A 12378-nucleotide genomic window follows, 5' to 3' on the forward strand; every position below is an offset into this window, starting at 1 on the left:
AAATGAAGTGGCTGATAAGTATTTTTACCATAAATGGTTTAAACACACAATCATACACCACTTCTTCTTGTTGTTCTTCTTTTTTACCTTTTTCTTCTCTTCCACCCAAAGCAATCTCCATTAAATCTCATTAATCTTCATCTTCATTTCAATTTCCCTCTATATTCTATAACGTTTTTTAAGTTTAAGATTGTTGAGTTTTGTTTAGATTTGTTGGGGTTTGTTAGGGGCTTGTTCCTGATGCTAAAACGTGTATTTATGCTGCCAAAAATAAGTAGGTAACTGTCAAGCAAGTAAGTTCCACGTTTCAGCAAGGAAGTTCCAATAAGTTTCGTAACTGCTATCCTCCACTAATGATTTTCTACTGCTGGATTATGTTTTTCTTCTGTAGAAAATGTAGGAAAATAGACAAGCCTAGGCATAGCAGAATAATAAAATTTTATCTATTTTATCTATTTCCCTTTTCCAAGATCTGTTAATTGTTATTTCATATAAAGAGGGATAGATAGTAATACCTTTATTGATGAACTATCTACCGTTGCAAACGAAGTGCCCACAACTTGTTATTATCAACTCGTGAACCACGAACGTTTGATTCAACACAAAATCAAAAGATAATCAGTGATCAACCTTCAATGAATAGCAATCGCAATGATTGCCTCTAACAGAAATCGATACGAGATCAAAGAGGGAGTAAGAAATAAAGTAAATTAGCCGAGACGAAAGACGGAACGATTCCTCCTCTTCTATTTTATGTGTCTCGAAATTTAGGGGTTAGGGGAGTCTATTTATAGACTTTTCTTAACCCTAATCCCAGTTGTGTTAGGTAATTAAATAATTGGAATCTTATTCGGAATAGGATTCCTAATTAGATAATTAAATAAACACTTTACTATTATCTAAATAATAACTAATTATATCTAGATAATTATTATTAATCAAATTAATAATTAATTAATGTTAGGGATTGGCAATTTGTGGAAGGGAATGAGGAGCAAATTGGTGTGGTCATGAATATCCTGGAGTGCTTTTGCGTTGCTTCTGGCCAGAAGATCAATGTCCACAAGTCCCGGATACTTTGCTCTAAGAACATGGATAGAAGCCTCTGTAATAAGCTTAGCGATCTTTCGGGTATCCCTCTTACCCAATCCTTGGGAAAGTATCTTGGGATCCCCCTTCATAGTGACAGAGTTTCTAAAGCCTCCTTTAAGGAGACTCTGGACAAAACTAATGGGTTGTGTGCTAGTTGGAAGGCCAATTCTCTTTCCTTGGCTGGCCGTCTAACCTTAATTCAGTCTGTCAACTGCGCAGCTCCCAATCATATCATGCAAGCATGTAAGTTGCCTGAGCCGGTTCTCAATGAGCTTGATAAAATCAACCGGCGTTTTCTTTGGGGTGAGTCTGGAGAGGGTAGGAAGATTCACCTAGTCCCTTGGAAGGAGGCCTGCCAGCCTAAAAGCAGGGGGGGTCTTGGCATCAGACAAGCTAAAGATAACAATAAGGTCTTGTTGATGAAGCTCCTCTGGAGAATGTGGCAGAACCCTTCTTCTCTTTGGGTTCGATTGCTTTGTGGCAAGTATCGAAAGGATAAAATCTTTGGGGGCCCTAAAGAGAGGATTGACAATTGTTCTTTCCTTTGGAAAGGGCTCAGTGCTGTGTTTGCTGAGTTCTGCACGGGGGTTGGCCTGGAGGTGGGTAATGGTAAGTCCATAAGCTTCTGGTATGACACCTGGATCGGAGATAAACCTCTTATAGAGGTTTGCTGCTCTCCCCCGCCTAGCAATTTCCGCAACTGGAGGATTGCCGATGTGGTGGACTCTGATGGGGACTGGATTTGGTCTATGTTTGATTCCTTCTTGAGCCTTGATTCTCTCCTCAGAATCAGGGGAGTGAAGATTAGTAACCTTGAGGAGGACAAGGATAGGCATTGCTGGGCCCTGACAAAAAATGGAGCTTACTCTTACAAGTCTGGCTTTGAAGCTTTTACTCTTGACAGATCCGACCCTCTTTCGGACACTTGGAAATCCATTTGGGCTCTGAAAATCCCTTACCAAATGAGGAGCTTCCTGTGGCTTGGAGTCAAGGACAGGTTGCTGACTAATTCGAATAGACATAGACGTCACTTGGCGGATTCAGGTGCTTGCAGTAGATGCAGAGGCCAAGTTGAATCTTTGTGCCATGCCCTTAGGGACTGCCCTAAGAGTAAAGAGGTTTGGCAGAAAGTTCTTCCGCACCACATTCTCCCCTTCTTCTTTGCCTACCCTGAGAATGACTGGTTCTCCAATGGGGTTAAAGGTAGGTTAATGGCTAGTATGGAGCAGGGAGACATTTTATTTGCTATTATCTGCCACCACCACCTTTGGAAGTGGAGAAACGAGGAGATCTTTGGTGAGAAGACTGTTTTTATTCAGAACTTACCCGAGTTCTTCTCTAAAAATCTCCTTACCATTACGGGGAGCTTCAAAGGGGACCCCCTTGCCAATTCTACCCAGAATAAAGAGGTTCAACTCGTTGGGTGGTGTAGGCCGAAGGATGGGGTGGTTAAGTTGAACACGGATGGCTCCTGTCTCAATAATGGAAAGATCACGGCTGGAGGCGTGCTCAGGAACGCGGGAGGTGCCTGGCTGTCTGGATTCACCCATAACCTGGGTTTGGGCTCATCCTTTTCAGCGGAACTTTGGGGTATTCTTTCTAGAGTCAAGCTTGCCAGAAATCTGGGTATTAAAAGGCTTGCTGTGGAGTCTGATAATATGGAGGCTATTAGTATGATCTCTAATAATCATGCTTTTTGTCTTAGTAGCTAGAACCTTATCAAAGCAATAAGAAGTCTTGGCTCCTCCTTTGAGTCCTTAGAGTTCAGCCACATCTACAGAGAACAAAATCGAATTGCGGATCACTTGGCGGCGGCTGGGCACGAGGGGATGTTAGGTGTTTCCACCCTTTATGATCCTCCTATCTATCTTTCTTCTCTCCTTTTAGAGGACAGAGTTGGGGTTAGCTTTCCTAGACTGATCCCAGGTTAGCTTTTGTCTCGGTGTTGGTTTGTTTTCTTTCCTGTTTCTACCAAAAAAAATTAATGTTAGGGATAATTAAATAGAGTTTTAATCACGTAAAACTTCTAATTAATATTATCAGATAATCTTTTAATTTAATTGATACCCATAATCAAATTATAATTATTAATCAAATTAATTTATCCCTAAATTAATGTAAATTTCGGCCCATATGTGTATGTCCCACTAATTACATTTTCGTCCTCCGATTCCAAGTCCCATATGCGACCCATTAGGTTCTTTATTGCCACTAGCCGTATATATCATTTGAAATTATTCATCACGATTAATTCCAACATATATATAACGGAATACCGTCGATAGCTGTTACTAGCAGAACCTATGATATTCCCCCAGAGCAATTAAGAAGTCAGGTTGATAACTGACATTAACCTTTCTGTATTAGGTACAGTATAATACGATCCTTCATCAACTATATCCTTTCGGTCAATTCCTTATAACCATGGAACGTGTCAAGGTTACATATAACGAAGAGTCTGGTTTTACTTGTACAGGTTGAATTTACTCTGAAAGATAAGTTAAGTGAAATGTTTATTTTTACTCTTAACTGTATCACCTTGCAAGGATTTCAGTCAATTCACCACAAGCGGTCCTTTGGATATATCTCCCATTTATCAGGAGTGATGAATGCTCAATCTGATATTAACCATTCTGTAATTACTTCGTGTGATACCTAACCCTGCTCTCACACACCCTAGGCTCTCACCTATTGGATCGTGCTCGCACAGAATCAAAGTATCAGACTCCGCAATCCAGAATTACTAATTAATGAATGTTTGAGTCTGAGGATTAGTTATACCTACTAATACCAATGAGATGAACAGTTGACACATTAGATAAATCATTCCATTCTGTTATCTCAAGTCGGGTCCCAATCCTAATGAACTCCTTCATCAGATCCATGTAACTGTCCAGATATCAGAATATCTAAAGCTTGTGAGATCAGCTTTCTGTCTCGATAGAAAACACTGTTACATGCAAGTCTCAACAGCAATATGCCAATCCCTATAACATATTACTTGACTTGGGTTTACTTTAAGTCTATTATAAAGCATAGTCTCACTTCATGCTTGTATGAACACTTTATAACTACTTGAATAAACTTAGGATTACTTCCTTTGCGAAAGATTTGTGCCTTTATATATAGTTACATATTAATGCTATATATCTGATTAAACAAATGACCAAATAAACAATTTATTCATTAATATTAATATCCAAAACAATTGTATTTAGGACACTAAATTCCAACAGAAAATATGTAGAAAACTTTCGAGCAAGAAAATTCCATGTTTCAGCAAGGAAGATCCACGTTTCAGCAAGGAAGTTCTGTAACTGCCAAGCAAGGAAGTTCCATAATTGCTCTCCCCATTAAACCATGTTTCAGCTCCACTAACTTTTCATCCAACTTCCATCAATTTGCTGCTGATATTTCTTTGTTTTAATGGGATAACTGCATATTTCAACTAGAAGTTTTGATAAATTACCAAATCAGCCCAACACTTTAAATCTTGCACAAAACTTGACGGAAAGAAGTAACTAATAAAATAATTACAAATTCAAGTCAGAATAATTGATAAAATTACCCAATCGGCCCAAATCCGATAAAATTATATAATTTAGGCCGGATTAAGTAATTAATTATGAAATTGGCTCAAATTAAAATATGGGTGAAACAATTGCCCCCACGTGTGTTTAGTTAATGAAATTAATAAACACACGTTGATCAAATGTAAAAAAATTAGAAATGAAGTGGCTGATAAGTATTTTTACCATAAATGCTTTAAACACACAATCATACACCACTTCTTCTTGTTCTTCTTCTTTCTTACCTTTTGCTTTTCTTCCACCCAAAGCAATCTCCATTAAATCTCATTAATCTTCATCTTCATTTCAATTTCCCTCTCTTTTCTATAACGTTTTTTAGTTTAGGGAAATAAAAAACAAAGAATTAAAAACATAGGGCTAACAGAACTAATAGAGTGCTACTATTATCCCTTTATTTCTTTCTACTCCAGCATGCTTCGAAGTGATATCCTCAAACAATAAAATATCCATTAGTCTTTGCTTAGTCCAAATGGATACAAAATCAATATAAATGCAGTACTTTAGAACAAAAAATATGCGTCTCTGTTCAAATGGTTCAAGAATGCCCCCCCCCCCCCCCGAATTGATTAAATCCTTAGGTTTCTTCTTAATGAGATCTTTCTGATTCTTCTTAGAGAGATTTTTTTATGGGCAATTTCTATTTAATTTTTCGCACCCGGACCGATACCCCAAGCCTACTTTCTCCCACACGCCTTGTGTTTGCATTGTCTGGCTCTTTCTTTGGTAAAAGAGTGGTATAGCATTCCAATGAAGAACTGCTATGAATTTTTGTAGCCCTTTTCCTTTATTGTGGTGGGTTAAGCACCATCACATCTTCCTTCCCCTTTGTAAGAGAAATAGTCGTATTTGGCTCAACTTGAACCTTCTTGGTTCCTGTAGAAACCTCAGTCTGTCGAGACATCTGTGCAAAACCATCAGTAAGCTGCCTAGACAAGCACTCCATTGTTTTGTTCATATTGTTCAAAGCGGTGAAAATCATCAAAGAACTCTCAATTGAATCAAATACTTAGCATGTATTACCAGGTACAAATTTTGCATCCTGAGACACAGTAAAATTGAGATTCACCATTGAATCCATGATTGAGTGTTGGCCTCGTAATTTGTTCCCAACGAGCGTGCCATTTTGTTTAATGTCTTTTTTTGAATTGGATTACGAGAATGCCAGAAAGTTTGTAGAAAACTTACAAAAATGGAAAATATGACTTCTATATCAAAAGATTGTGTGAAAAGCTTAAATAACATGAAAAAAGTTTAAAGTTCGCAATTAAATCTATGGGATTAAGCTTAATTGAAGGACGATGCCGAAATTCAAATTGAGAATAAATGCTTGAATAATCGAAATTGAGATTCTGAAATTGAAAGAATTACAGATATAGGAATTGAATTGAAAGAACTTGGAATTGAAAATTGAAAAAAAGTGTAGAATTAAGAATAGAAAATTGAAAGAAATTGACAAAATTGAGTCTAATTGTCGTAGAGATTTTTCTAAGATTGTTGAGTCTTATTGAGATTTGTTGGGGTTTGTTGGGGGCTTGTTCCTACTGCCAAAACTTGTATGCTCCAAAAATAAGTACGTAACTGTCCAGCAAGTAAGTTCCACGTTTCAGCAAGGAAGTTCCAATAAGTCTTGTAACTTCACCTAACTATTTTTTTTGCTGCTGAATTATGTTTTTCTACTGTAGAAAATATATATGTAGAAAACTTCCCAGCAAGAAAGTTCCACGTTTCAGCAAGGAAGATCCACGTTTCATCAAGGAAGTTGTGTAACTGCCCAATAAAAAAGTTCTGTAACTGTCCAACAAGGAAGTTCCATAACTGCTCTCCCCCACTAACCCATGTTTCAGCTCCACTAACTTTTCATCCAACTTCCACGAATTTGCTGCTGATTATTTTTTTGTTTTAATTGGATAATTGCAAATTTCAGCCAGAACTTTTGATAAATTATCTAATCGGCCCAACACTTTAAATCTTGTACAAAATTTGACGGAAAGAAGTAATTAATAAAATAATTACAAATTCAAGCCAGAATAATTGGTAAATACCCAATCGGCCCGAATCCCATATACTTTCATAATTTAGGCCGAATTAAGTAATTAATTATGAAATTGGCCCAAATTAAAATATGGGTGAAACAGTTTCACAATTGATGAACATGAGTTTTAATTTTTTTAACGATAATAGCTTGAAATTGTGTTTGCTAAATACCTTTTATGGATCTGGTTATTTTACGAATGGTTTGATTGTCATGGATGTTGAGTTAAGTACTTATAATAAATCCATTTCTCTTAATACTATCTCCTCTTCTTCTATTGATAAAGATGCATTATTATGACATGCCTGTTTGAATCACATAGGCCAAGATTGTATGTATCAATTAGCTAAAGAAGGCCTCTTGGGTAGTTTGAACCACATCGAATTACAACTATGTGAGACTTGCCTAAAAGGAAAGATGTCAAGAAAATCGATCGGAAAGGCTAGTAGAACCGACTACCATTTACAATTAATCCATTTAGATGTTTGTGGTCTAATAAATATGAGGCAAGGAACGGGGCCTACTACGTCATCACCTTTATTGACGACTATACTAGACATGGTGTAACCCGCATCCCGGGTCACATTGGAAACACACATGAAACCAAACAATTATCATAATCAAACATTCAAAGAGCAACATAATTAAATAAAATCTCCTTGTTCATTCATCTCTATCAAAAATCAATATTCAAAAGGTTCAGTAACCAATAAAACAATGTAATCGATCAATAAAAATTCACTTAATCTAAACAAAGTAATCGAGTTCAACAATCATTAAATCCTAATAAATGTCCAAAAAATTTCTAATGAGAATGAGACGCTTGTGCTGGCCAACCTGAATGCAGGGTAAACCTGAAAATCTAGCAAATAGGAAAACCTCTGAACCTAGCCTGAAAATTTCAACGTGGCAAGGGGTGAGCTGCCTACTCAATAAACATAATTATATATATATATATATATATATATATATATATATATATAATTAATTAATTTCATGCATCTTAACTTAACATGTAATAAATCAAACAATCAACCATCAATCAATCAAGAATAAGATATAAACATATCATCTCGTATGTGACTCGATTTACTTCAAACAACAAAATTATAATTTATTATCTTTATTTTTAAGGGCCCAGCTAGACCTAAGTGAAATATACACAATGGTCTCATGGTTAACAAAATTCGAACTGTACGCTATCGCCCCAGTTTCAGGACACGTACCCTTTTAACCTCATAATGATTATCTCAATAATACGGTACTGCTATCGCCCCCAGTTTCAGGACACAGTACAAGCTCAATTAGAGCAAAATAACACCCTACCTAGGTGTCTGTGATCACAGTATCAACAAACCTTCAGACCATTGAATATACCTACCCAAGCTAGCTATTTACGTTTTGTTCTCACTCCAAAATAATCGAACACAATTTCATATTTCATAATCTGAATTCATATGCATTCTCATTCTACCATGGTATAATTTCACAGCTAATACCTCAATACGTAAATACATGAGCAACATGATTTTAAAAGGAACAAAGTCTTATATCAATAAATTCAACCGTACAGAGAACATTTGAAACTCCACGTCTTAAATCACCATATATATAATGATGCGGACATCCTAACTGAGATCACTGATCACAGTCGCTCTGGCGAATCCCCAGACATCAGACCCACGGAGGTTATACCTAGGAGGGCGGATCCCCAAGACAAACAAGCGGGGCGAATCTAGGAGTACGCAAGGAGGCGTATCAATATCTACCCTGGGCGGATCTCTAGGTTTACTTCCTCCCGAAGTAATTCACCAACAACCCTGACAATCCATACCTGTACCAATGTACTGTTTGTCGGGGCGTATCCCCTATTTTACCCTTTTAGGGATAGCCTTATTGTAACCCTAGTAGGGGTAATCCTTGTCTTTTGTTATCATTAAGGGGAAGTATTTAAACCCTCATTTTGTAAGAATGACGGCAACTTTTATGAATGAAATATTATTCTCTTTGAGAACCTAAGGTTTAATACCTTTTATCTTGGGATTCACTCCTTCTAGTTTAGCTAGAGAAGAACATCTTTGTGGGTTTACGATTAAAACCTTCATTTATCGCTTTCAATCTGTATCAGTTCGTATCAGAGCCGATCGTTTCCTGACCCGAAACTTCTTTTGGCAATGGTTCAACCCCGACAACCGTAAGATTCCATGGAAACCAGTGACCGGAGTATAAGGAGCTGAGGGAGCACCTCACGGAGCAGATCCAAGCCAGCCATGAACGGCAGAGGCAAACCGATCAATGGTTCTTGGAGCTAACCACCTCCTTAGAAAACTTCAAGCTGGAGGTCCTGGCGCTAATCCGACCAACCGCGGGAGGATCGACCCAGAGGAAGGAAGGAGCCCTTGAACAATCGCTTCCACAAATGGGTCCTAGGGATCCTGAGGTAAGAAGACCCAACTTTGTCATCGTGCATAACGCTGATAGTGATAGTGATGACTTTGAGGGTATCGGAAATGATGATACCGTTAGAACTATGAGGGATGTTGGGCCTGTTGACAACCGACGTGTGGAGGTTGCTAGGGGATACCCTGGTCTAGGGAACTTTGATAGAGATGATGCCTTTAAGCTAAAAATAGACTTACCGTCTTTTGGAGGCGAACTGGATACAGAGGGGTTCTTAGACTTGTTATCGGAAGTTTAACGTTTCTTTGAGTATGCTGGGATTCCTGATGAGAGGAAAGTAAGGCTGGTGGCGTATCGTCTGAAGGGTGGCACATCAGTTTGGTGGGATCAGATGAGGGAAGAGAGAAGAAGAAGAGGGGGCAGAGATCCGATTCGATCTTGGCTACGGATGAAGGTGATGTTGAGGGAGCGGTTCTTACCGCCGGATTATGAGCAGTATATTTACAGCTCCTACAGGGGATGCTCTCAAGGGACCCGAAGTGTCCATTAGTATACTTCTGAGTTCTTAAGGCTTTCGGTGAGAGCCAACTTGTCTGAAACTGAAAGCCAAAAGACCTCTAGGTATCTAGAAGGGTTGAGATACAACATCCAGGATCGTATTGGCACACAGATGGTGGTTCAAGTACAAGATGGCAGAAATTTAGCCCTCAAGGCGGAATCTCAACTAATAGGGAGATCCAGGAGATCCGCCACTACTGAGTATACGCCTGGGGGAAAAGATCACGTGAGGTCTCATGATAAAGGCAAGCAAGTGGCGAGCGCCAGTGGGGCCAAGGTTAACAGTGTGGGGAGGGGATCTTTCGGAGATACTAGGCCATACAAGGAAGCACCTATACCACCTAAGAGCAACAACCCGTATGCGAAGCCAGCACCTTTCAAATGTTTTCGGTGCAATGAGCCTGGCCATAGATCCAACGAATGTCCTAGGAGGAAGAGCGCCAACATGGTGGAGAGATATGAGGATGATTATGACGATGGGGATGAAGTATTTTGCGAACCCTTAGGAGAAGATGATGATGAGGCAGATGAAGAGAGATACGCCATTCATGTGGTACGGCGTTTGTTAGTCTCCAATCGGGTAGAGGGAGATCAGAGGCACTGCCTATTCAGGACCCGCTGTCTTGTGAAAGGTGGGTGATGCAACATGATAATAGATAGTGGGAGTCAAGAGAACATTGTGAGCAGCAGCGCCGTGCAGAAGTTCGGGTTGTTGGCGGAGGCGCATCCCGACCCCTATAAAGTGGGATGGATAAAAAACGTGGGTGAGCTTAGGGTGACCCAGAGATGCAGGGTACCTATTGTGATTGGTGATTACAGTGATGAAGTCTGTTGTGATATGGTCGATATGGATGCCTGCCACCTATTGTTGGGCCGACCCTGGCAATTTGATAACGATGCCATCCACGCAGGAAGAGAGAACACTTACAGATTTGTGAAGAATGGGGTGAAGTTCGTCCTTACGCCAATGATGAGAGAGCCAAAGGCCGACGAGAAGTCTACCTTGGTAGTCTGTCCTACACATAAATCATTTGTCAGCGAATGTGAAGAGAGCCAGATGGTGTATGTGGTAATGGTTAAGGCGAATCACGAATCCGCCCGAAGGGGTGAAAGGGAGATGCCGAATGAAGTGACCCGCCGACTTGGCGAATACCAAGATCTGTTCCCTGACGAACTGTCCAGTGGGTTGCCACCTTTGAGGGACATCCAGCATCATATTGATCTTGTGCCCGGGGCTAGTTTGCCAAGCCTTCCACATTATCGAATGAGCCCAAAGGAGAATGACATCATGAGACAGAAAGTGGAGGAACTCATCGAGATGGGATACGTTAGGGAGAGTATGAGTCCTTGCGCCGTTCCAGCTTTACTTACACCGAAGAAGGATGGGTCTTGGCGGATGTGTGTTGACAGTATGGCTATTAACAAGATCACCATCAAGTACAAGTTCCCGATTCCAAGATTGGATGACATGCTGGACCAACTTGGCGGATCTCGAGTCTTCTCCAAGATTGATCTCAGGAGTGGTTATCATCAGATACGAATCCGATCTAGGGATGAGTGGAAGACCGCCTTCAAGACGAGAGATGGATTGTATGAATGGTTAGTTATGCCATTTGGGATGACCAACGCCCCTAGTACTTTTATGAGGCTGATGAATCAGGTGCTTCGCCCAGTGATTGGAAAATTTGTAGTTGTGTATTTTGATGACATCCTGATTCATAGCGAGACCTTGGTGGAGCATGTGGAGCACTTACGGATAGTGTTTGACCTATTAAGGAAACACCAGCTATACGCCAACACTAAGAAGTGTGATTTCGTCATGGAAAGTCTGGTTTTTCTCGGGTTCGTGGTTAGTGGCGATGGGGTCCAAGTTGATGGGGAGAAGGTAAGAGCCATCCGAGAATGGCCCACTCCGAGGAACGTGGGGGATATCAGGAGTTTTCATGGGCTAGCAACGTTTTATCGCCGATTCATTAAGAACTTCAGTTCCATAGTGGCTCCGTTGACGGAATGTTTGAAGAAGGGAAGGGGGTTCCAGTGGGCGGACGCCCAAGAAGAGAGCTTCGCCTTGATCAAGGAAAAGCTGAGTACAGCGCCAGTGCTGGCGTATCCCAATTTTGATAAGCTGTTCGAAGTTGAGTGTGATGCCAGTGGAGTTGGGATTAGTGGTGTCTTGATGCAAGAAAAGAGGCCCATTGCATACTTCAGTGAGAAGCTCTGTGAGGCACGGCAAAAGTGGGCAACGTATGATCAAGAGTTTTATGCTGTAGTGAGGGCGTTGAAAGTATGGGAGCATTACTTGGTGGGAAAAGAATTCATCCTCTACACTGACCATCAAGCTCTCAAGTACCTGGGAAGTCATAAGCAACTTCGAAGCTCCATGCATGCCCGGTGGTCCGCCTTCATAGATAAGTTTCCCTATAAGCTTATCCACAAGGCTGGAAAAGAGAACAAGGTGGCGGACGCCTTAAGTCGAAGGGTGTCATTAATAAAGACAGTTAACCTGGAGACCGATTGTTTTGAACACATCCGAGGAGAATACATGGCGGATCCTGATTTTGGTAGTATCTGGGAAAAATGTAAGAACCATCATGGAGATGGAGCGTATCACCTGATGGATGAGTATCTCATGAGGGGCAACCAAATTTGCCTACCTTGCACTTCCATTCGCGAGAAGGTTGTTCGGGATCTACATGGCGGATCCCT

Source organism: Euphorbia lathyris, chromosome 4, assembly GCF_963576675.1.
Source record: "Euphorbia lathyris chromosome 4, ddEupLath1.1, whole genome shotgun sequence".
NCBI lineage: Eukaryota > Viridiplantae > Streptophyta > Magnoliopsida > Malpighiales > Euphorbiaceae > Euphorbia > Euphorbia lathyris.